Below are 25,675 nucleotides of genomic sequence, written 5' to 3' on the forward strand. Positions count from 1 at the left end.
TGTAGTAGAGTAGACGTGCCGACCATCTTGCAAATCGGGTAGACCGGCGGCCTGTGCCCCGGGATGAGAGGAGAGTAACCAGAGCTTGATGGTCAGTTCGTAGCTCCAACTTCCTTCCCCAAAGAAAAATGCGCCAGGGTTCACACGCCCATACGCATGCGAGTGCCTCCTTTTCTTCTACCGAGTACTTGCGCTCCGCTTGCGAGAGCGTTCGAGACATGGAGGCAATGGTGCGGAGTTCAATTCCGTACCTCTGTTGTAGCGCTGCTCCGACACCGTGATCGGAAGCATCTGTAGTCACTACCGGAAGTAGCGAGCGGTTAAGCATCTGCACGGCCTTGCCTGTTGCGAGTAGTTGCTTCACCGCACGGAAGCTTTGAGCAGCTTTGTCCTCACAGGAAAAAGAAGCTCCTTGACGAAGTAACTCGTGAAGAGGCTCTACGACGTCAGCAAAGTGAAAAACGAACTTGGCATAATGGCTGACAAGGTCAGGAAACGAACGTAGCTCTGTGGTTGTCGTGAGCGCTGGGACATGAACAATAGCTTCAACCTTCGATTTCAAGGGTGACAAGCCATTCTGGCTGAAGACATATCCCAAGAATGTCAGTTCTTGCACATTGAACAAGCACTTTTCGTTAAGCCGCAGGCCAGCCGCTGAGATGCACTGAAGAACATCATGAAGGTTCGCAGAGTGATCAGCCGCAGATTTATCGTAGACGATGATATCATTTGAGTAGGAAAGTACGCCCTTGCAGCCTCTCAGGATTGAAGTCATCATCGTCTGAAAATCGGCTGGTGCAGAAGCGAGGCCGAAACACACTCGACGGAACTGAAAAAGACCGTCGTGCGTAATAAATGTCAAACGCGGCTTTCAGGCGTTAATTCCAGTTGATGGTAGGCTGATGCCAAGTCAATTTTTGAAAAGTGCGTTGCCCCTGCTAGCTGATGTAGTCGGTCGTGGCTATGTGGAAGAGTAAATGCGTCAACGATGATAGCTTTGTTGGCTTCACGAAGATTCACACAAAGCAGAATGCTGCCGTTCTTGTTTCGGACTACTCCCACTGGAGAAATCCATTCAGAAGCATCCACTTTCTCGATAATACCTGCTTGCTCAAGCCGCTGTATTTCCACAGAAACTTGTTCCCGAAGGGCCAGAGGAAGTCGACGTAGCTTAGATGCCACTGGAGTCACATCCAGCTTGCGGGTGATGTGATGCGCAAAGCCTTTTTCTAGTCCTGTCCCATCTGAGAACAAGTGGCTGAATTTCTCGCGAAATTCTGTAGGTAGAAGTTCGGAAAGGACACTTTTCATTTGCAAGCATTTCAACTCAGCCCCATGCATATGCAATTCCAGGCTGCTGATGGCATCCAATCCAAGTACTGCGGTTCCTTGCTGCACAACATACGAGAGAACAGGGACAGTGCGTTGCTTGTAAGCAATGGTAGCGGGAAAACAGCCCTTCACTTTGATCTTCCTGTTAGAGTAATCTAATAAAGCCACAGCAGGTGGTAGCAACGCCTTCATACTTTAAAAATGCTTCATGTAAAGGTACTCTGTTATTATGGATGCTGACGTCCCTGTATCTACTAAAAGTTCACAGGAACGCCTTCAAATTGCAGTTCGATGGAAATGCCGAGGCGCGAAACGCCGGTCGAGACATGTAGCAGCGTCACACGATGCTCGGCGTCCGCTTGCACTTGCGTTACGCGTTGCTTGGAGTCCTCTTGCACTTCCCACACGCTCTCCTTAAATTCCTCAAGCGTCCTTCCTTTCTTTAGATCACTATCATCTTTAAATTCCGAACTGCGGCACATACGCTGAAAGTGGCCTACTTTTCCGCATTCAGAGCATTTCTCATGTTTAGCCTTGCAATGTGCGAATTTGCCAAATGTCGAGTAGACACGCAGTGGTAGCAACGATGCTGCTTCGTATCCCCTGCAGACGCCGGCTGCGACTGTTGACATTTCTGCGGCGAGGGCATCGACTCTTTACGGCGACCGTCACGCGACTCCCACGCCAAAGCGCCTGAATGTCCTATGTACTTCACCTCCTCCGCTGCGCCGAACTCTCGAAGGCTCTTCCAAGTTGCTTCGTAATGCTCTGCTATTGTAACTGCCCTGTCCAAGGTCAGCCTTGCGCCTTCAAAAAGGAAACGCTCACGAAGCCTGTCCGATGCGATACCAGAAATTAGTTGGTCGCGGACAGCTATGTCAGAGGATCCCTCGAACTCACAGTTCTTTGCTATTTCACGTAAATTAGCAATGTAGATATCTGGCTCACCCGGATGTTGTATCCTCTGTTTGAAGCGGTGCCATTCGACAAGCACATTCGTCGTGGTTGAGAACAGGCGGTCACAAATGCCCAGCGCCTCTTGAAACGCATCTTCCGACGCTGTAACTTGTAGAAGCAGTATGCTGATCTGAGACTGGCACCGTGGGAGTAGTAGCAGACAGAGTAGAAGCAGCGTTCGCCGACGCGTTGCGGAATTTACGTTGCCTCTCGACGCCAAGCGAATGCAGAAGTATGGCTTTCCGCCGAGAAGCAGCAAACTCTGTGGCACCCGACGTTTCCAAGTAGGCAGAAAGTAGTTCCTTCCACTGCTTTCATGGTATGGGTGGTTGACCCAGGGTGTCCAGAAATGCAGGCGGAGGCTTAAGTCCTGCGAAACTGATCGTAAGGCCTAGCTAGTCGCCAATATGTTGTACCATAAGGTGTGGGGTAGCTGGGTCAGGTGGCCAGACGCACCGAGCCACACTCGGGGGCCCTCCATCCCAGAAGAACAACCACGACTCCAATCGTCTGCGATCACATTTCTCGCTCCTCTCTACGTACGCCTTGACAGCGCCAGCCTTTTTATTGCCACTATGGCGTCATGTATGACGTACCACCAAAAGCGAAACTAGAAACGAAACAAACTGCACAACAACAACACAACAAACGTACTGGCCAGTACATTTGGCGAGAAGTTCCTGACAGAGGCCACATTTGTGCGCCGGACACCATAGCCAGGCTAGATCCCTTGAAGAACAGGTGAAGAAGATGGCGCTTGTCGTACCGTGCTTTTGACTGGTCTTGCGAAGTTAGACTATGCATGTGGGCCAAGCGTCCAACCTCTTCAGTGAGACACGAAGTACCGGTGATAGAAAGATCATCCGGGTGGAGGAAGAAAGCAAGGTGTCCAGTGTGTGACGCTGCGGACGAGCGTAGAGGAGGAAAAACAGGCTGTAGCCAGTAGTTTCGTGCTTCGCAGGGTTAAAGTTGCATGTAACGCATGGCGAAATCTCCCAGTCTTTATGGTCCGATGCGACATACATGAACAACATGTTCACCATTATGCCCTTGGTACGCTCGGGTCAGGCCAATTGTTTGTTTATTTACTCTCACACCCACAGCGCCATTTAGGCATTAGACTGGGGGGCTACATACAACAATGTAAACGGCCTATGACATAAATAAACTGAAGTATAGTATACAATACAATAAAAAAAGGCTAGGAAACAGAAGTGGTACATCAGGATATCAATGTATAGCCCGAACGACAACAAAATTTTTAAGCAAGAAACGGTATCATACAACTAAGTAACAAAACACTATGTAAAGATAGCGAACTTTACATTAACTATATGCTGTAAAATAAAGAACCAAATTTCAAAAGCAGCTGGTTGCAAAATGTTCATTATTAAGTATACGAAGTACATCAGCAGCCAGTCGATTCCATTCTAAAATGGTGTTGAGGAAAAAAGTGCTTCTGAAAAGCTTAGTTCTACAACTGTATTCCCTATCCTTGAGCTCATGATCTGCTCGTCTGGATATATAATGCGGCTGAAGAATATACTTGTTGAGGTCAATTCAAATTTGGCCATAATATATATTGTGAAAATGTTTCAAGCGTATGTCTGCCTACTCTTTTCTAAAGTGTCCCATTTTAATGTTTGTTTTGCAGTAGTAATGCTAAAGTTTCTCTCACAGTTGCTGATTACGTACCGTGCTGCTATATTCTGATCACTCTCAAGTTTATCTCGGTCGGTACACATAGAAGCATCCCATACGGCGCATCCATATCCTAAAATGGGTCTAATGTAGCTTTTGTACAGAAGATCGCGAGTCTGCTGGAGAAATAGTATTGTATTGCACCGTAGAAATCCTAATACTTTGCATGCCTTTCCTGTAATGAAATCAACGTGCCTGTGCCAACATATCGATGGTGTGAGAAATACACCGAAGTACTCATACTCGGAAACGATCTGCAATGGGCAACCGGATAGATAATATACCGCTTCTGGCATACACTTTTTGTAAAGCGCTAGTAGACTGTTTTCTTTGTGCTTATTTGCATATGTGATTCTCTGCGCCAGTTTTATATTTTAACTAAATCGTTTTGCAAAATAACAGTATCGGCAATGCTTGTAATATACCTATATATTATAAGATCGTCCGCAAACAATCTTACGGAAGAAACAGTAGTGTTGAGAAGGTCATTTATAAATATTGAGAAAGTAACGGGCCCTAACGAGTAACGAGTGCCTTAAAGGTTGGGATGAACGACGCACACAACTTGAGAAAAGCGCCTACCAATCCATTCGGCACCCCTCTTTTGCTGGAATCGAAATGTTGGAGAAGAGACCGTATTCTACGTTCATCAATAACTATATCATCCATGCGTTCAATGACCTGATTAGAAGACGGATCTGGAATCGCGCTCGATGCACTTGGAGAGAAAATGGAAGCAAGAAACTTGTTGAAGCAGTTGGCTTTTTCTAAGCTACTTTCTATGTCCACTCCGTCATGCTGAATTGATTGAAAACATGCTTTGTCTTTTCTGTTACATTTGACAAGGTTTCAGAACAGCGTTTTTGTTGTTTGAAGTGGAAAAGGCAAAGCGTCAAAGAATTATTTTTTTTTGCCTGGCAGGTTTTTGTTTGCAGATTTTGGTTATGGTCGCAAGTTGATCGCAAGTTCCCGTTGCTTGCGAGTGATACGGCGTTGAGTGGCAAAAGCTGGAACCGCATAGTCGAAGGATCTTTTCCACGACATCTGCAGTAAACTAGCGGCCATGATGATGAGCCGAGGTGGGTCGTGGCGGAAAATGATCTAGTGCAGCAGAACAGGAAAACTTGGATGACGGTGGCGAATGATATAGCAGCCGTCTCGCCGTAGCGGGTCCGATAGTCGGTACATACGATGATCCAACGGTTCCCTTTCGATGAGAGGGGAAAGGGACCCATGAGAACAATTCCAAGTTGCTCGAAAGGAAAGTTGCTGGGGTCGTACATAGATGCTTGTGAGCCTGACACTCAGTAAAATTGGATCCGTACATTTCTATCTACCGACACATTCGGGGCCAGTAAAACCGTTCTTGGGTTCAATGAAATATACGCGTGGCTTCTATATGTCCGGAGGTTGGATCATCATGCATGGCCAGCATAATAGTGGAGCGTAGCTTCTCCGGAACTAGAAGAAGAAAACGGGCGCCAGTGGTTGCGATTTTGTTTAGAGAAGGCCGTCACAAGCACAAAAGCCTCGGGTTGTTCTAGAGTCATTCACAGCGTCGAAAAGCGGCTCTAGGCTGGAGTTTTCTAGCTGCTCCTGTCTCAAAGGACTCTTTATCAGGAAATGCTGGTGCCGAAGAAGCAATTAGTTGGCTAATTTATTCGCATCACAAAGTGTCGTATTCAGTGGCATTCTCGAAAGGCAGTCAGCATCTGCGTGTCAGCGACCACTCGAATGAAACTGTGAAATTGTACTCCTCGAGACGAAGAGCCCCGCGGGCGAGACGTCCAGAGGGATTACGAAGGTTGACGAGCCAGCACAAGGTATGATGATCTCTGATGACTGTGAGTGGATGCCCATAAACATATGAGAGGAAAAGTTGTGCAGCAAAAATAACCGCTAAACATTCTTGCTCCGTAACAATGTAATTGCGTTCAGGCTTGCTTAACGTGCGACTTCGATAAACATTTAGAGCTCTTTCCGGTCTCGCGGTTGAACGAGGACTCCGCCGACGCTCCCGCCACTCGCAACAACACAACATCCAAAGAGTTTCTCTTTGGATGTTGTGTTTGGGACGTCAATTGTCTGTTTGAACGCTCGTGAGGTGATCCATTCCATATTGTTTTTTTTTTCTGTCACACCAAATGTTAGGTAAGGTGCCACATAGTCGACGTGGCTGCTGACAAAGGCTTCCACTAAACGCATTAGGCTAATTCCTGCGTGTGGTAGTGTCTATTGGCAACAATATCAGTAGGCTTAGTATTAGCTGCGTGCTCTTCTCTAGTGCATTGATGGTATCGAGGTTTCTGCCTTCCGCATGCAGCCGCAGTCCTAAGTCTGATCTGGTCCTCGATAGGTATCGTGCCCTCGTTCGCCTTGGCGTTAATGTCCGGTGTTCCTCCATATTGTTTCCTGGTCTTAGTGTACGCCAGCAGGAGTTCGGCTTTTGCGAGGAGATACTGAGCCCGTTCTCCACACCGTAGCATTCTAGGGTCTCCGCTGCCTGCTGGAGCGCTTCCTCCATTTGGCCCTTACTGCCGCCTGTCACCCACAACGTTATTTCGTCGGCGTACAGGCTGTGGTTGAAGCCGCGGATTTTGTTGAGGGTTTTGGGCAGGCCGGTCACAGCCACGTTGAAGAAAAAAGGGGACAATAGCCAGCTGAGCGGCCTTCCTCTACTACCTAGTTCTATGTCGTCCTACTTGCCTTCTCGTGTGGTGATTTGAGCTGTACGGTAAGAGAGAAAGCCCCGGACGTAGGTGTACGCCTTGCGGCTTACCCCCAGGTCTCGGAGATTACCTATAGACCGCCTTGTGCGCAATATTATGGAAGGTTTTAGTGAGGTCCAGCGCTAAGAGAGCTTTTTGTCCCTCTGCTCTACCCCGCGGGCCCAGAATTTGATGTTTCAGTTGGTGTAGCACGTCCTGCGTGAAATGTTTCGACCTGGACCCAAGCATTGTGAATGTATAGAAGCCTGTGTCCTACGTGTAGTTGCTTGATTTAGTGTGAACGATGTGTTCCATCGGCTTGCCCAGGCACGAGGTCAGAGAGATAGGCCTGAGGTTCTCAATCAGAAATTTCTTGCCAGGTTTCGGGATCATCACCACGTGGTCCATTTTTCACTGCCGCGGTATGGTGCCCCAATCTCGGCACTCGTTCATGTACTCTGTGATTGCTGCTATGGTTTCGCCGCTTTGGTTTTGGAGAATTTTCTTCGTGATGCCACCCGGGCCCTGCGCCGACTTCGTCCTTAGTCTGATTATCTCGGCCCTCACTTCAGCTTACTTGATTTCTCGTCTATGCCGGGGCTTTCTCTGCCCATGTATGCGTTCTGCGGTTCTCACGTAAAGCTTCATATGTATCTGTTCTGTGCTTGGTTCGAGACGCAAGAATGGATGGCGCGTAATCCCCCTGCGCAATGTTGAAGATACTTAAGTAATTAATAACTAATATACGGCGCTCCTCCATGCTGATGGACTTGCTGATCATAGGAAGAGTCTTTGAGTCTTCTGAAGAAGCGCCAACTCGTGTGTCGAACATCTGCGCGCACGACGACTGGCGGCGACTTGTGCTCTTTAAAGAACGCAAGCTTGGCGCCAACGGGTGTCACTGCGTTTTCGCCTGAAGCGTTGATAATTCATAATTTACAGCCCATCTGAGCCACAGACAAAACAAAAGACAATGTGGTAGAAAAACGTTCTTCGTCATGTACTATAATTGCGTAGTTTCTACTGTGCCGTCGAATTGCTCAGTGGTGGTGGCAACGGACGGAACGGCTCTACAGTGATCGCTATCCTCTGCTTTTGCAGTTACTGCGTTGGAACACTTCACTGTCTTCAAAATCACCGCTTGCCTGCTGCAGCTTCTCGATAGCGGCCGCTACCACGTGTCAGCTACAGCTCTACGTCATGAGCCACGTCACCGCCGTGCTGACTTAAAGACGACGGCAAGCCTTCGACGAGCCCATTTGCTCAGTGGTGGTGGCAACGGACGGAACGGCTCTACAGTGATCGCTATCCTCTGCTTTTGCAGGTTGGTTTAATTTCTGACTACTTTAACGTTTTATATTGCTTCTGCCACCACCACTGCTGCGTATATTTCCTTTACAAGTGCTTTGTAACTTCTGTTCTTTGAACCGAAATGTCGCAGTTGTGTTTGGTCTGTAATGAGCTCCTCCCAGATAATTGTGGGAATCCAACGTGTTCTGAATGTAACTACAGTTACCATTTGGGAACATGCTCGGGCATAAGCAAAACTGCCTTCAAAGCTAAAGATGATACGTCAAAAAGAGCATGGAAATGCCAAACATGTCTTGTCTTAGCTGCCCGTGGCACTCAATGCGCAAGTGGTAACTTTCGGGATGAAAAAGCACTGGAGAAGGTGCTCATTGAAAGTAATCGAAAATTGACTCAGTTACCTGTAATTCAGAGTAGGGTGGATGCTCTTTTTTCAATTAAGGAAACGGTCGACAAAATGGAACACTCCATTGAGCATCTGTCTGAACAGTACGACATGGTACATGCCGAATTAAAAAAAACAATCTGCAGAAATCCTAAGCCTTGGGAAAAGAATCGATGTGGTGGAATCCTCCCACAACAATCAGGAAGTGTCTGAATTGAAAAAACAGGTCGCTGCCCTCGAACAGTACAGTAGAAGACAGAATCTAGAAATTCATGGACTGCCAGATGTTGAAAACGAGAATCTGCTCGCTAGGGTGAATGAACTGGCAAATAAACTTCACCTTCCTTAGTTGACCCGTACCGACTTTGAGGCCTTACACAGGCTGCCTGCCAAGCCTGGCAGGGCCTCGGTAATATTAGTTCGTTTCACATCACGTGTCATGCGCGATGAATGGATGGCAAAGAAAAACGAACTTACAGCTGCTCAATTGGCGACACATTTCAGAGACAATTTGACACCGCAGAATAAGAAACTTTTATGGATGATGAAGGCAAAGGCGCGGGAAATGCACTACGAGTTCGCATGGCAAAAGGATGGAAAGCTTTTCATGCGTAAGGCATCTGGCCAGCGGGCAGTGCGCATCAATTGCGAAGCTGATCTTGATAAGATTCGTTGAACGGCCACAAGATTGCACTGCTTATAATTTTCGTTGTTGTGATTTCTGCTTTCGATGACTGACTTCACTAAGGTTATGTATCACGATGTTTCTTCTTTTAAATCCCTAGTACATACCCTGCGCAGAAAAAGCGATAACATGTCAGTTTTCCACGCAAATATAAGAAGCTTGAGGAACAAGCAACTTGAAACAGAGGCATTTTTTGAATCCCTTGATTATAATTTTAACTTCATAGCATTTACGGAAACTTGGTTTCAGAATGTTCAAGATGTTGTACACTTTTCCGGCTATAGGTCTGAAGGTGTTTATAGATCAGGTCGCAGAGGTGGAGGAACTTCATTGTATAATAAAGATGACATTGCCTATGATGTCTTGTCGCAGTTTTCTGGTATTACTGCGCATTATGAATCAATCGTTGTTAAGAGTGCTGGAACAGTCATTGCTTCAATTTATCGCCCGCCTTCTGGTGAAGCTACAGCATTCTTTGAATATATTACGTCTGTTTTTGAATATGTGTCCTCTGCAATGCTTCCCATTGTCTGGTTGGTGATTTTAACATTGACTTACTAATAGACAGTTCACTGTCCGGACAATTTTTAGACATAATTGAGTCATTCTCTTGTTCAAATGTTATACGCTCGCCGACAAGAATAACCGGATTAAGTCAAACTTTGATTGATCTGTGTGTAATTAGTCATGATGAAAGTGATGTTATACCTGGCATTTTTTCAGTCGATTTGAGTGATCAGTTACCTGTGTTTTGTATCTTTCCTGTTCCAAAAAACAAAATACATCCTGCTCGCATTCCCCCAGTACCTTATCGCAGTTTTAATCAAATGAGTCAATCTGCTTTTCACTCGATGATCGAGTGTGTTGACTGGTCGGATGTTTACGAGGAAGAAAACGCAAGCATTTCATACGACATCTTTCTGCAAAAAGTTAAATGTTGCTATGAAGAAGCTTTTCCTTTGCGTTATGCAAAAAAGCACATAAAAATGTAGAAAACCATGGGTAACAAAAGAGTTACTACAAAAAATAAAAGCCCGTGATATTATGTACCGGCAATTTATTAATCTAAAAGATATCTCTCTTCTAACTGAGTATAAGAAAATTCGAAACAAGTTAAACTCTGATCTCAAGAAAGCTCGATGTGAATATTACAAGAATAGGTTTATTGCTGTTTCTCATGACCCTAAAAAAATTTGGAACACATTACGATTGCTTATTGGTCAACAACAGAACAGCATCCCTGGTACACTAATTACTGATGGTGTCGAATACAGTAAAGAGGCTTTGTCAGATAAATTCAATTCCCACTTTTTATCTTCAGGCGCATATTCATTTATCAGCACTCAGCTAGATGCACAGAAATATATATCCTCTTGCATTACGAATTCTATATTTGTGTCTCCTTGCAGTGAATTAGAGATAAACTCTTTTCTTAAGAAGCTAAATAAAAGTACTGCTGCCGGTAATGACGACATTAAAGCTACTTCAATTATTTTCGTTGCTTACCTTTTATCAGAACCTTTGCAGCATATTTGCAACAGAGCATTATCAACAGGAATTTTTCCAGTTAATATGAAAATAGCTAGGGTGGCGGTCTTGCACAAAGGCGGTCCTTTGAATGATCTTAACAATTATCGACCGATTTCGGTGTTACCTTTATTCTCAAACGTTTTAGAGCACATAATAAAAACAAGAATAACCAAGTTTCTTCATGAACATGAATTGCTTATCAAGGAACAATTCGGCTTTCGCGAGAAAAAATCTACTGAAACAGTTTTACTTAGTATCAAAGAAAAATTAGCAAAGAATATTGATAGCAAGGTGTTCACCCTAGGAATTTTTTTAGACTTCCGAAAAGCATTTGACTCGGTCAAGCATAATATACTGTTTGAAAAATTACCACATTACGGCATTCGAGGGGTAGCTCTACAATTAGTGCGCAGTTACTTAACAGACAGGCTACAGTATACGTTTCTTCACGGGTATAAATCTCAGCTACAGCCTTTGAAATTCGGTGTACCACAAGGTTCTATACTCGGTCCACTCTTTTTTACTATCTACATAAATGATATCGTGCCGGTACCACAATCTTCTTCTATAGTTCTGTATGCGGATGATACCAGCTTGTTTTTCTCTGGAAGCCGTTTAGGAAATTTAGAAATCGCGGCGAGCGAATGGTTGATATCGCTTTCTTACTGGCTTGAGTGTAACCAGCTAGAATTAAATGTTAGTAAAAGTAAATATATTTTATTCAAAGGCAGAAATAAACGCGATTACACCATTTCTGTTAGATGTAAAAGTAATGACATCGAGTGTGTCCCGTTGTTTAAATTCTTAGGTGTACTTTTTCATGAATATGTCAGTTGGACACCGCAAATCAACAAAGTACATGCCAGTATGTTTAGATCAATTTCTGTCTTATATAAACTGAAATCTCTAGTACCAAACTGGCTAAAGCTCCAGTTATATTATTCACTAGTTAATTCTCATCTCAATTACTGTCTCCTAACATGGGGTACGACTTCAGGAACGAACCTTGAAAGGTTAAAAATTATACTAAAGAGAGCTGTTCGCTGCATAGAAAATCTGGAACCAACTGAACACACTGCGCCATATTTTATCAAGCTTAAATTGCTTACTGTTAACCAACTTTTTAATATGAAGCTCGCCTTGTATACTCGCAAAGAAATTGGAAATGAATTGACTAGTTATATGGCTCAGTGCTACCCTACTAATGTTCCCTATGTTCTCCAACACGAGCGATTTAGAATACCGTTGTTCAGAATCATTTACGGTAATCAAACATTGCTCTACCTCATACCTAACTTTCTCCGCAACAATAGTCATACCCACGAACTTATTGAAAACTGTACTTCTATCCACAGTTTAAAGAAAAATGTTAAAATGTACTTACTGTCTGGTGCTCTGTCCTAAATAAGTTCTTGAGTTTAGAAAAAAAAAACCTTTTTATTGTTCTATAACCTCTGTGTTCTGCTGCGTTTTCTAACAGTTATACATTGTTAGGAATTATGTTACATTTTGTATAACGCTTGCACAAACTTTGTACTCTTTAATATGTTGCCATTTATGTATGCGTTTGTGCTTCTTATGGGTTGTTGATGTTGCATTATTGTGTGATTCCGTTACTCAATTTAAAATGCCTAATCACGATATTACCTCTGTTCACGAAAATCTTTTTGCGGCGCTTTAATGTACAAAGCCATTGTTTTTCTTTTTTTTATTCTCACTTCTTCTGAGCAAATGTATGGGTGGAGGGACCTTAGTCAGGTAGAGCTCCTCTGCCTTTTTGTCCTTTCAACCCAGGCAATGTATGTCTGAATAAACAAACTGAACTAAACTGAACTGAATGCCTGATGCCCGGTACTAGTTGCTGCTTGCGCTCGGCTACAAGAGCATGTTCGTGTGCCCGGGCTGCAGCATCGGCACGGCGTGGGCGAGCTCATTTCTGGTTCTGCTCGCAGCACTGCTGATCGAAGGCTGCCCGCTCCTCACTGGTACGTATGACGCGTGGCCTACCCGTTTCAGAGCCGGAGAGACACTGCTGCGCGTGCGCTCGGCTGCGACGGAGAGCAACGACGTCACTACTGGCGCAGCCAATCATTCCACCGGAACACACGAAGCTGACTAAGCAGGTACGAGTGCGTCCTCACAGGCATGAAGTGCACCGTTCCCGCTTAGAGCATCTTGGATAAGCTTGTAAGGAATGTCGCCATTCATAACCGTCCTCCCGGTTCGGAAGTCAACTGTGGCACCGAACACATGTAGTAATTCAACGCCTAATATACCATCATGCGAGGACCGGCGGAGAATTGAAAATTCAGTCGTGAATACTTGACCGCCCAGGAACACTTGCGCAGCGCAAACACCAATAGGCCGCAGCAGATCCCTCCTCACACCACAACATGTTGCCCTCTGGTTTCATTGCAGTAAAACTTTGCGCACTAATACCGTTTTAAAAAGCTGGCTCATCACACAAGCAACAGAACCAGTGTTCACTACCACCAATTTAAACATACCATCAACAAGGGCTTCCACTTAGTTCTTCGACATAAACACAAGCAGCGGCATATTTTAAGAAACGGATATCCAGCGACCAGATCTCCATTGGCCGCATTATACAGTTTTTTGGTGGTGGTGACCTTGAACGACGCTGTGGTCGCTACGGTCGCAGGCAGGTGAGCGGCTCCGGAAGGTTCCGCGCCAAATGTGGCTGCTAGAAGGTGATTGCATGATTGAAGGTCATTGGGTTTTCAGAATTGGGGCTGGAAGTTGATCGTACAGAGCCTCTGGCGATAAGGACTAAAACGTGAAGAACGTGAAATGTAAAGAAGAACGCCGCAGATTTAGCACGTAGGAAGGGGACGGCTTCTGCGGTAATCTTGAGAACAGTCAGACTTTTCAGTGCACCTAGGACTAATGACTGGGTCGTAACGCGTAGCATTGCCACCCGTGGCACGTTGAGAGGAAAGGGCGTAAGGAGAGCGAGGTTGAAATCGGGTTGAATCCACGAAGTTGACCGAGAAATGCCATACGTTGAAAGGTGGAGAAGTAGCCGGCACTTGCGAAAAGGAGACGTTAGAGACATCATGCAGTCGACGTTCCGTCTCAATGTGCCTGTACAGCTCTTCGCAGACAAGCTGTCTTATGGTCAACGCCAGGTCAAATGAAGAGCCCGGCTCGATATTGGCCACAGTGATAAGATTGGCCAATAGGCAAACATTTGTCGCCATTCGGTGCGCCTTCAGTGCCGGGAAGGTACGGCAGCGCTTCATGACGTCAGCCACTAACCGAGTCTCTCCTTTCCGATGAGGAAATTGTACTCATCCTCTGCCATGCGCTTAAGCAGGCGCCAGGCTTTTTCTTCCTCGGCCATTCCTGCGTTCGCTTGCTTGCACAATATCCCAATCTCCTCGATGCAAGTAGCCCAAGTCTCCCCTGGCAAATGGGCTCTCTGTGCTAGGGTGCGCTGTGCGTGTTTCTTTTTTGCGTCCGAATCACTGAAGCAGTCCTTTATGTCACCAACGAAATGCTCCTATGCCGTTAATAATTTTTCATGATTTTCAAACCACATCAGGGCAGTGTCAGTGAATGCGAAGACAACGTTCGTTAGTTAGTCGGTAGTTTCCCAGTCGTTGGACTTCCTTACTCGTTGGTAACACCTAAGCCACTTGTCCACATCTTCACCTGCTTTCCCTGCGAAAATTCGAGATTCTTGGTAGTAGTGCCACCTACCAGCAGGCATTGATCCCGGAGCGACAAGCATAAATCTCGGAGTGTCTCCGCAGTTGGCCATGCCAGCATGCGAAAACGGTAGTCCGGTGAGGGACCGGCTCCGGCGAAGAATAAATGCTTCGGGGTCCGTGTTTACTTAAGTTACCCCGCAATCTCTGCTAAAATTGTTACGAACCGAAAAAATGGTGTTTATTTAACAGGCTTCACGGCGAATCTCAGACGGGACAAGAACGTTCATTTTCTCTTGTTGTTATGGCCTTAAAACCTCGTTTCCCCGCTCACACTTCTTCTTGAACTCCTGCGACTATATTTATTATAGTATTATAGACTGACTGTTTCTGCTCAAAGAGCGAAACCAATGCAACTTTCGCAGGATTTACACAAATGAAACTTATGAACTCAATTTTATCAGGTGTCTTTGGACCTGTTGTAAATGTCTTGCTTTTATGCTCTGAGAAGAAATATGAGAAAATGCTTTTTACCGAAATTCTACTTTCTTTTGCCATCAAATCCCTATTCTCGGCTCACCTTCGCACACTATTCCTCGCACCCGCAGCATAAGAAGCGCAAGCAACTCATTTTCCTAGTACTAAAACATTATCCGAAAAATCACAAGGATGGCAACGATTCATTACCCCGGACCTGCTCTAGCTGATTCCATCTCATGTCTAAAATCTTGATAATTTCATCACATCACCTAATTCTCGGCCGTCCTCGTCTGTACTTCTCTTTTCATGGCATCCATTCTCTAAATCGAATAGACTATCGCTTACCTGTCCTCGGCAGTACATCCAGAGGCGAACAGGATACCGTATTTACTAGCGTAAGGGCCACACTTGTTTCTAGAATTTTGGCTGGGTGCAGCCCTTACACGAATCTGGCCGACGACGGCCCGTTATAGGGTCGTACTGTTTTCGGGACTGTAGCAGAAGTGTGAGAGAGGTGCAAATGACATAACACCGCAGTGAACTGTAAACACTGCGAACACAGCCGAGACGACGCGCCACACAAAGAAATAATGAACCGGCGGTACCGGCTTGAGTGGCGTCGACGGAAAAGCAGCTAGCGCCATCAAGTGGCAAGAGAACTTACCTCACTTTCCGGCACGACGTTCTGAATTTTTTTCAGAAAATTGGCACTCCAAGCGTCCCTACGCGAGTAATTACGGTATTTCCTCCTAATGTTAACTAGAATATCGGTTATACGCGTTTGCTCTTTAACTCACGCCACTGTCGGCCTGTGTGTCCCTTAACGCTAGATTTATTATTTTCCATTCCATCACTCGTTTCCTTGTCCATTTTTCCTCTCAAGCTTCTACGTTAACCTCCAAGTTTATCCACCATACGTCAGCACCGGTAGAATGCAATGTTGAATGCTTTCCTTGTCAAGTATAGATGTAAGCTGCCGGTAATAATATTGTAATGCGTGCCATAGGCCCTAGAGCCCCTTAGTCTTGTAGAAATTTTGTCCTCATGATAAGGACCCCTGAATATTTCATCACACTTGCTATCGCAATAATCTACAGAGTGTATTTAAAGCTCAGTATTAGTCACTTATTGCTGCAGATAACTTATTCGGAGCCACGTGCGCCTCTCCACGCATGCGTCGATGGTCCCTCTTTCCTTCTTTCTCACTTTTCTCTTCTATATATATTTCCGAGCTGGAAATAAAACGTCTTGTTGCTCTGCGAATCGGCCTGGATTTCATCGCGTAGCTGCCGGCCTTTGGCCGGTAGAACGTAAGGACCCCTGAATAATTCATCATATTTGCTATCGCAATAATCTACAGAGTGTATTTAAAGCTCACTATTAGTGACTTATTGCTGCATATAACCTATTTGGAGTCACGTGCGCCTCGCCGCGCATGCGTCGATGGTCCCTTTTTCCTTCTTTCTCTCTTTTCTCTTCTATATATATTTACGAGCTGGAAATAAAGCGTCGTCTTTTTGCTCTGCGAATCGGCCTGGATTTCATCGCGTAGCTGCCGGCCTTTGGCCGGTAGAACGTAACAGTGGCGACGAGGATTCTGCTGCAGCAAGGAAGCTACCAACGACCATGGCACACAGGCTACTGGAATTTGAAGAAGAAAAAGATAAGTGGCAGCCGTACCTAGTCAAGCTTAAAGCCTATTTCGAAGGGAATGATGTGAAGGCCGATGCTAATCAAAGAGCCCTGCTAGTGGCTGCGCTTGGAACCAGGATAATAGAAATTTTGAACGGAAAGGTAGCCCCGCGAAAGCCTAACGCCCTGACCTACAATGAAGTTGTAGAGACGTTAAACATCTACTACGACCTGGTACCGAATGAAATTTCTGTAAGTTTCAAGTTCTTCCATCGCTGCCAGCAAGAAGGGGAATCTGTACATGCATTCATAGTGGCTATACGGCAGATGGCACACAACTGCAATGTTGGAACTATGCTGGAAAGAATGATAATGGACCGTATTGTGTTTGGCATCAGTTCCAAGAATGTGCAGAAGCAGCTGCTAGCGAAGAAAGATCTGAATCTTGAAGAAGCCGAGGCTCTTGCCCTTGCCGCAGAGAGCGCTGAACGCGATTCGCAAGGTATTGTTACGGACCAAGAACAAGCAAGATTGCTAAAGCTCTCTCGGCAATACGAATAGCGCGCGAAGTCGCAAGGCGTGCAACAATGCAAATGTAGCGGTAGACGTGGTCCCAAGACCAATGCTTCTCCACTAATCAAGCGCAAATGTTACAAGTGTACATGGCCAGGGCATTTAGCGAGAACGTGTGCGGCAAATAAAACAAGCAAAATGCTAGCAGTACTGCTCAGGCGACGGAAAGCGAAGAGAGTGATAGCAGCACGTCATAAATATGGTCCTTGAGTACCAAGCGCTGTCTCATACCGCCCATCAGGAAGTCGTTCGCGTGGAATGGCATCAAAATAATGAAGGACATCGATACTGGTTCCCCTGTTTGTATCATTCCCAAGAGAATTTACGAATTGCACTCTCACCGATGGCCGCAGCTACAAAAGGCGGAAGTGCAGCTTTCATGCTATCTCGGAAAGTCGCCGCTTCTGGGCGCACTGACAATGCCAGTTTCTTATGACGGTACAACAGTGCACTGCAGTCTGACAGTTTTAGACTGCAATGACTCCAGTCTATGCGGTCAGGACCTGCTGAAAAAATTAACAGACGAACGCATTCAGGTGCTGAGCGTGTATTCGACGGCTCCTGTGCCAAAACAAGCCTTGGAGGACGTGCCGACGCTGCTCCAGCAACACCCCGACCTTTTTACAGAAGGCGCTGGTCTCATGAAAGGCCCGCCAGCCCGACTGCACATCAAGGCCGGAGCAAACCCCAAGTTCTTCAAGGCAAGGAAAATTCCTTTTGCACTTCGTGATAAAGTGTCCAAGGAGCTTGACAGATTAGTGTCAGGTGGTAAAATATCTCCAGTCCCTCATTCCGAATGGGCACCGCCCATCGTGCCAGTTTTGAAGAAGGACGGAACAGTGCGCATTTTCGGGGACTTCAAGGTTACACTAATCATTGTGTGCGATGTTCAGCAGTACCCTTTGCCTGTCACAGACGATATTTTTGCAAACCTGTGTGGAGGTAAAAAATTCTGTATTTTAGGCCTTCGCGATGCTTACATCAGGTCGAGCTAGATGAAGACTCGCGGAAATTTGCAGTAATAAACACAGAAAAGTGTCTCTTTTGCTGCAACAGGTTACCGTTTGGCATCGCATCAGCTCCAGCGATATTACAACGGAAAATTTAATCTGTGCTGCAAGGACTAAAAGGGACGCAGGCTCATCTAGACGCCGTCCTGATAGCCGAGAGCAGCGATGCTGAAAACGTAAACCTGCAAGCTGTGCTACGGTGTTTTCGCGAGAACAGTATCAAGCTTCGTTCCGACAAGTGCAAGTTTGGTGAACAATCAGTGACATATCTTGGCCATCGTATCGATGCTGAAGGGCTACACCCACTCGAGAAGCACGTGGATGCAATCAGGCTAGCCCCTTATCGGCGAAATGTTGCTGAGTTGCGATCCTTTGTGGGAATGGTTACATTTTACAATAAGTTTTTGCCAAATCTTTCCGCTCTACTTTCACCCTTGTACAGCTTTCTTGAAAAAGGTGCAAAATGGGTTTGGCACGAAAAAGAAGACGCGGCATTTCAGGAGGCCAAGGATGCTTTGTGTTCAGCCCCAGTGCTAACGTACTTTAATCCGCAGCTGGAGGGGATGTTGGAATGCGACGCGTCACCTTACGGTGTCGGTGCTGCCCTTTTCCATCGAATAAATGGTGAAGACAGGCCAATTGGGCTCCGATCGCGAACGCTCACCTCAGCAGAGAGAAAATACTCCCAAATTGAGCGCGAGGCTTTAGCCCTGGCTTTAGCCCTGTTGAGACGGGAGTTCACGCTTGTAACGGACCACCGCCCCTTGTTGGGCCTTCTCAGACAGGATCGTCAAACTTCTGTCATGGCTGCCGCCCGAATTCAGCGCTGGGCGCTTTCGCTCGGGGCATACCAGTACAAGCTGATCTGTAAACCTGGCAAACAGATGCGAATTTCTGACGCTCTAAGCCGTTTGCCTCAATCGCTACAGGAGCCGCTAGCGGAAACCGAAGATCTGTCGGAAATGGTGCTTAGCGTAGACGAATGGGACCAGTCAGCGGTTTCCCACCAGGAGATTAAAGCACTCGCAGCAACGGAAGCTTTTTGCAAAGGATATGCAGGTACGTGAATGAAGGGTGGCCCTCCGTCGTTGAAGATGACAGCAGAGAAATGGCGGAATTCTGGAAAAGACGACACGAGTTGTCTGTAGAGAAGGGGCTGTTGTACTGGGGCCATCGTGTGGTGATACCAAGTGAGGTGCGTGAGAAACTGTTGAAGATGCCGCACGAGCCTCATCAGGGGGCATCTACCATGAAGACAAGGGCGAGGGCTAGATTTTGGTGGCCAGGTCTAGATCGAGGCATTTGTAGAATGGTCGCAGACTGTCGAAGGTGCGTGCAGGCTCTGCCCATGCTACCTGCACGGAACCCCGTTAGCTGGCCGATTTCGCGAGAGATGTGGTCACGGCTGCATGCCGACTACGCAGGGCGTATTGCAAACATGTTGTTGGTAATCGTTGACGCACACAGCCATTGGATAGAAGCCAATCCAGTATCTCGAGCAACCGCTAATGCAACTGCCGATTGCATGCGAACCCTGTTTAGCAGGTTGGGTTTGCCCCGCACCAAGGTTACGGATAACGGTACGCCCTTTACCGGTTCAGAGTTTGCTGTATTTGTGCAGAAAAATGGAATCGAGCATATTCGCACCCCGCCTTATTACCCTCAAAGCAATGGTCTCGCCGAACGGGCAGTGAGAACTATCAAGGAGGGCTTGAAGAGAATGCCTGGTGTGGAGTTGTAAACTGCTTTGGCTAGAATTTTTTGTAACTACCTAAATTCGCAACAGGCTTCAGGATTTTCACCGTCTGAACTTCTTCTTTGGTACCGTTTGAGTACAAGACTAGATATGTGTCTTCCTCCCAGGAGCCACGAAAAGCCCAAGAATCCAGCGGCTGATTCCGCCAGTTGGTACTTCGCCCCTGGAGATGCCGTCTATGTGCGCAACTACGGCATAGGAGAAAAGTGGACACCAGGCAAAGTAAAATCGACGAGTGGCGCCCGTTTAGTCACTGTGGCTACCGAGGACGGTGTCGTTCGACGACACGTCGACCAGATCCGGAAACGTTCATCAGACACAGACGGAAGCAGAGAAATATCAAGTCCTAAGGAATCGCCCCCGACGACCTTAGGGGCACCGAAAAACGAGGCTCAAGACCCTCCCGAAGGGCCTGTTTCTGACCTTCGTCGTTCCACAAGAACCAGAAAGCCAGTGGAGCGCTACGGCTATTAGGGGAAAGGAATGCTGCAGATAACCTATCCGGAGCCACGTGCGCCTCTCCGCGCATGCGTCGATGGTCCCTCTTTCCTTCTTTCTCTCTTTTCTCTTCTATATATATTGCCGAGCTGGGAAGAAAGCGTCGTCTTTCTGCTCTGTGAATCGGCCTGGATTTCATTGCGTAGCTGCCGGCCTTTGGCCGGTAGAACATAAGGACCACTTAATAATTCATCATATTTGCTATCGCAATAATCTACAGAGTGTATTTAAAGCTCAGTATTAGTGAGTTATATACCTCGCCAGGGTTCTTGCACCGGAGTTCCTGTAGGCTTGCAGCTGCGTGCTCAGCGCTGTCGAATCCACTGATATATCTTGTTTTACTCGTCCAACCAAACTGCAATAGCAATGGCGTACTTAGGTTTTCTTGTTTTTCTGTTTAAACCAAAAATTATTTCTGTTTGAACCAAAAAACAGGAAATATTCAGACGCAAATCACTGTTTCTGGCCGCTTATAAATATCAAATATTACAGCGGTAATCCCATCCTTTCATATTTGTACATCAAATGACGGAGCAGTACAAGAACGCGCATCTTAGCAATCGTCCCGAAAAACGCCTAGCTGGCTTTCTCACTCAGCAAGAAGCAGGTGGAAGCGTTATGGGCACGTATAGCACAATTTTGACAGAGACTGAGTATCAGAGGCTGTGAATAGTATTTCCGGAAATGCAGGGCTCCATCATTTTCATATTACAAAGTTCCCCATTGGCAAGTACAGTGGGCAGACTCGAAGACTTATGGTGTTGATACCTCGTGGCCTTCGGTCTAATGAATTTTTTTAGAATATGTACACAAAAAGTATGTGCTTCGAACATCATTGCGGTTCGTGGGTCACCCTACGGGGTTATCATTTTTAAGTCTTTTGTAATTTTCAACAATCACTTTTTGCAGATAACCTGATTCTACTCCCTGAGTTGGATTATTAAGAGAGGCGAACAAAACTTGCGCGAAAAATAGAAACACATATTTAAATAATTGCCAGTAAATGAATAATTAACTTCGCAGTTAATTACGTCACGGCTCAAATGGCAATTGACTTATTCTAGCTGGTGAGTTTGCAATGTGTATCGACTTGGAATGAATTTTCAAAATGAGACCAGTTTGCCAGCTATCTCGCCCGAAAATTGCGCTCCTCTTTCACCTCATAGCGGTGTCTTGCACGTTGCATAAATGACCTTAGCAAAAGTAAAGAGGAGAAAGAGCACTGACTACACACGGATTTTTATTGTCGAGGTGAGCAGTGCATACTGTACACATGTGTCTGAAGAATTAAAAACCAGGAACAACAAAGACGAGCCAAATCGCTTATAACATGTGCCCACGTTTGCCCCTCCATCCGGCCAAGTAATGACGCTCAAGGAGTTAAAGTGCGACAGAAGAGGTGCTCGCATAGCAGTCACCGAGCTGACAAATTGCTTCTGCTTCAATTATTTCACGTGCTAAGTGGACCCTGTGCCTTGCCTCTACTACTTACCGATTAAGAAGAGGGATGGAGCCACAATCGCGGCAGTGAACGCCGAGATGGTCCTGCACCCTGTCATGCACATTATTTCACAGCTTACACGAAGCCTTTCGTTGAGAGAACTGCTAGTATGCCCAACATATCTTTTTCCAGACGTCGGCGTGGATCTTGTAAACGACTCCCAATGCACACGAGACGAACCGTGACCTATACTGGAGAGAACACAAAGACGTGCCAGCGCGAGATGTGTTAACTTGTTTGCACAGTTCTTGCATCTTCGCAGGTGCCAAAGAATAAAACAACACCCTCACCATGGCGTCCTGAACAGTCTGCACCCCCCTTCTTTATTGGTGCATAGTATTTGCAAGGCACCGGTATCGATAACACGTGAAGTATCAGAAGCAGACACACTTTGTAAGCTCGGTGACTGCGACGAATAAGCACTTCTGTCGCACTACCCCCCTTGAGCGTGATTACTTGGCCGGGTTGAGGGACTATCATGCGAACCTGCTATAAGCGATTTGACTTGCCTGTTATTTTCGGTTTTGTTTCCTTAGACACCTGTGCATGCAGGGTGCCTTTTTAGCTGCACCAATATTGTTAAGATTGGCTATGGCAGATTTTGATCCTTGATCAAGATTACTCGATGAGCCGGCCATTACTTCCAAGAGAAATGAAAATGCTCATGTGAATAAATAATTTAAATACGCTAAATGTCTTTTTAATTAATTGCTTAAGCCACATATTTTAATCTATGAATTATAGCCGCTGAGGTCGTGCGGTGTATCCGCTTGGAACGAATTATCTGGACAGCACCAGTTCTGAGATATTAGTTTTCAAAGAGTCCGTCGAAAGGCATTCGTGCTTTCTTTTTCTACCACTCGACTAGGCGCCGCGTTTTATGGGTATGAGCCATTGCAATGATCCACTTAAGGCTTTCACCTTAAAATGATCACCCCGTATGTTCTACTCAATATTGATCGGTTGCCTACCGCACGGTTGTGCTCTTCGCACGCCCGTAATCACAGTTCGAGCGTACTCTATCTAGAACGATAAATCCATCACGGATCTTGGTTGTCGCTGGTTTTTTTTGTTCTCGCTTTAAATACATCCCAACTACTCTACAGATGAGCGGCATTTGGTTTCGCAAATCGAACGTAGCCGGTATATCATGGCCATAGAGTAAGCATATCTGGAGCGACCACTCGCCTGATAAGGTTTACCAACATGTGCCTGGGCGAGCCAGCTGCGTTGTGGCGCAAACCATAGATGGCGCGGAAACTTATTAGTAAAGTCCCTCAATAGTTTTAAAGTACGGAAAGGCTTTTATCCAGCTGACGACGCCAGCGATAGGCTGATCGGTGACATGCGACCTTGCTCCGCCCCTTTGCCGCCATGAGAGTTCCTGCGTGCCGGGTGAAAAACGCGCGTTTCGGCATTTGTGCTATGCACATTGCTGCGATAATTTCGTTACAGGATGGCCGAAATGCCCTGTTGCTGTGCGATTGGATGCCGAAACCGGAAGGAGGACGGCAAGAAGTTATTTTGCATACCGCGCGACAAACAGAACCTAACCAGAAGAAAAGTATGGTTGCACAGAATTGGATGGAAGGATTTTGAACCGTCGGTAACTGCACGACTATGCAAGGAAAGTAACGTAGAGCGATGGAAAGTTACGATCGAAAGTATGCAGGTGCGTATGTTGAGCTGTGATTGTATTTTACTCGAGCGCATGAATGTTGATGGCCGATGTTTGTGGAGGTCATTCATTTTAGTGCATTACGGGCCCATTGACTTAGCACATGCAGTATGACCTAGCATGCAAGTAAATAGCGCAGCCGAAGCGCATTACCTCGCTGACAAATATCCGCATTGCGTTACGCGCGATAAAGTTCACAAGTTTCAGCAACGAATTCTACTTTTACACTTTCCTGTGTTTGTGCGCCCATTGTTAACATGCGCTCTACAATATGTCCAAAAAGTCATTTCCAACTCTGCGAATCCTAATCGTATTTTGTGCATCGCATATGCGAATAAGTATATTCCTAAGTGCCTGCATTACTCTGCTAATAAAAACAAATGCTGCATAGCCACTGCTACTGGCCATGAAATAATAAAGTATAATACAATATCTCACAGTACATTGCAAACAGCTGCGAGCTCGTTCCTTCAATGTTTCCCTTACACCCGAAGATGTTTAAGTAATCGGCGATGCCATTTTCCTGCTGACAAACACACAACTGCAAATTGACATAAGAAAAACGCTAGAAGCGATAAACGGAACGCCAGGAAAACAAAGTGCAGTAATACCTACGCCAATTCGCGTGTGTTTCGTATTAGGTCCCTCTAATACTTGAGGGGCTTTAGCAGCGCACGGAGGCGCACACACAAGCCGAAAAGGCATGAACACAACAATGCGCGTCACGATTCAAGTTTACGTGGCGACGTCGCACGGTTCACGAGAACAGTCAACCGCATTCACACACGCTCACACACTACGCTCGATGTTGGTGTGCCGCGAGATTAGATCGCGCTGGCAGCCCGAACACGATCGAAGAGACTCGCTGACGCGATCCATACCGCCGCTTCTTTTCGTCAGTAAGTGTAATGGCACGTTTTTGCCGGGTTCACCACGAGCCAGAACTGTTCAAGATTACTTGTTAACATGTTAGGAGCATCATTATGAAAAAAAGTTGTACTTAACGTCTCGTATTGCGGCGAGATGTGCGGTTTCCACTGAGTAGTATTTGCCCCACGTGTTTGGGCTCTGTCGCAGTGTTGCGGCTCTGAAATAACGTTTTTTTTTATTTTCTGGTCGTTTCAGCGACTGAATGAACCACGGCTTGTCTGTTAGCACGGAACCTGCATACTGGTGTATACTTTTCGATTATTTCACGTACTTCGTTCTTGAAAAGCGACCAATCTTCTTGTAAAGAATGCACAAAAAAAGCTGTTTCAAATATTGGGGAGAAACTAATCAGCTCATTATTACTTACTTCATAATTAGTCTTACCGTAAAAACGAACAGTTTTCTTATAAATTTCACGTGTTAGCAAAACGAAGGTAAATGTCGCGTAAACAACCTTGTGGTCACTTATTTCCCTGAGATATGTTATAGATGGCATGCGGGTGGGATGGTTGGTTATGATCAAATCTGAAATGTTTGCCGGATTATATTGTTATGTACTACCACGTGACAATATTGATATTTATTATAAATAGGAACGTTCCTCAGAATGTGCCCTTGCAGTGCAGCTGGCCTGCTGCGTTTTACATGTCATTAAAAACGTCAGCTTGGCCGGCTTTTGTGTTTGTTGGGAAATTATTAAAAGGAACTATGCGTCTCATGAAGATCCACCTCAGCAGTACCATGAGGCGACCAAACATTGTCATGTAAAACCTGGAGTACCAGGATTGAGGCCCGGAATTCAGCCCTACCCATCTCTAAGCATATAAACGCCATCAAATGTTCTGTTGCTCGAAACGTATGCAGTTTTGCGATTACTTTCGTAATCATGGTTATCCTGTCGAAACGTCAATAGCATGGGTGCGAAGTTTAAACGGTACGGCTACCATTACGAGCGTGTAACAGAAACAGTAAACTTTGAAAAGACTTTCACTGTTACGTAGAAAAAAAATACGACCACGTGGGAACGAGCAATTATGTCAGCGCCAACGTTTCGATCGTGACGTACAGCTTAGGAGTGAACTTCACTTGATGTCACCACTATACAAACAGTCTAACGAGTAACCCAAAAGTTTTTTTATTCCAAGAAACGTCCACAGCACTGTGCAGCAAGAGCAATATACCATACCTAAAGCCAGACATGGTAAAATTCAGCCGCGCGTCCAACCATAATGTGCAGCAAATGCTCCGACCATGACAGAAATGCATACAGAAGTTCACATATTTCAACATTACGCAGTTGTATAATTGCATTTCGGTTACGCAAACAAAACACAAACGAA

General features: G+C 45.8%; 1 protein-coding gene and 1 long non-coding RNA gene across 3 annotated transcripts in view; one reads left to right on the forward strand and one right to left on the reverse strand.

Moving 5' to 3' along the window:
• The window catches only part of LOC135912830 (endothelin-converting enzyme 2-like), a 147,488-nt gene that overhangs the window by 32,950 nt on the left and 88,863 nt on the right, over positions 1-25,675 (reverse strand). The window lies entirely within an intron of this gene.
• The window catches only part of LOC135912853 (uncharacterized), an 81,060-nt gene continuing 63,146 nt past the window's right edge, over positions 7,762-25,675 (forward strand). For both annotated transcript variants that reach the window (XR_010567802.1, XR_010567803.2), the window contains exons 1-2: positions 7,762-8,022; positions 12,559-12,729. This is a non-coding gene — a long non-coding RNA (uncharacterized lncRNA). The remainder of the gene's footprint in view (positions 8,023-12,558; positions 12,730-25,675) is intronic.

This window comes from Dermacentor albipictus, chromosome 1 (assembly GCF_038994185.2).
Source record: "Dermacentor albipictus isolate Rhodes 1998 colony chromosome 1, USDA_Dalb.pri_finalv2, whole genome shotgun sequence".
In the NCBI taxonomy this organism is placed as follows: domain Eukaryota; kingdom Metazoa; phylum Arthropoda; class Arachnida; order Ixodida; family Ixodidae; genus Dermacentor; species Dermacentor albipictus.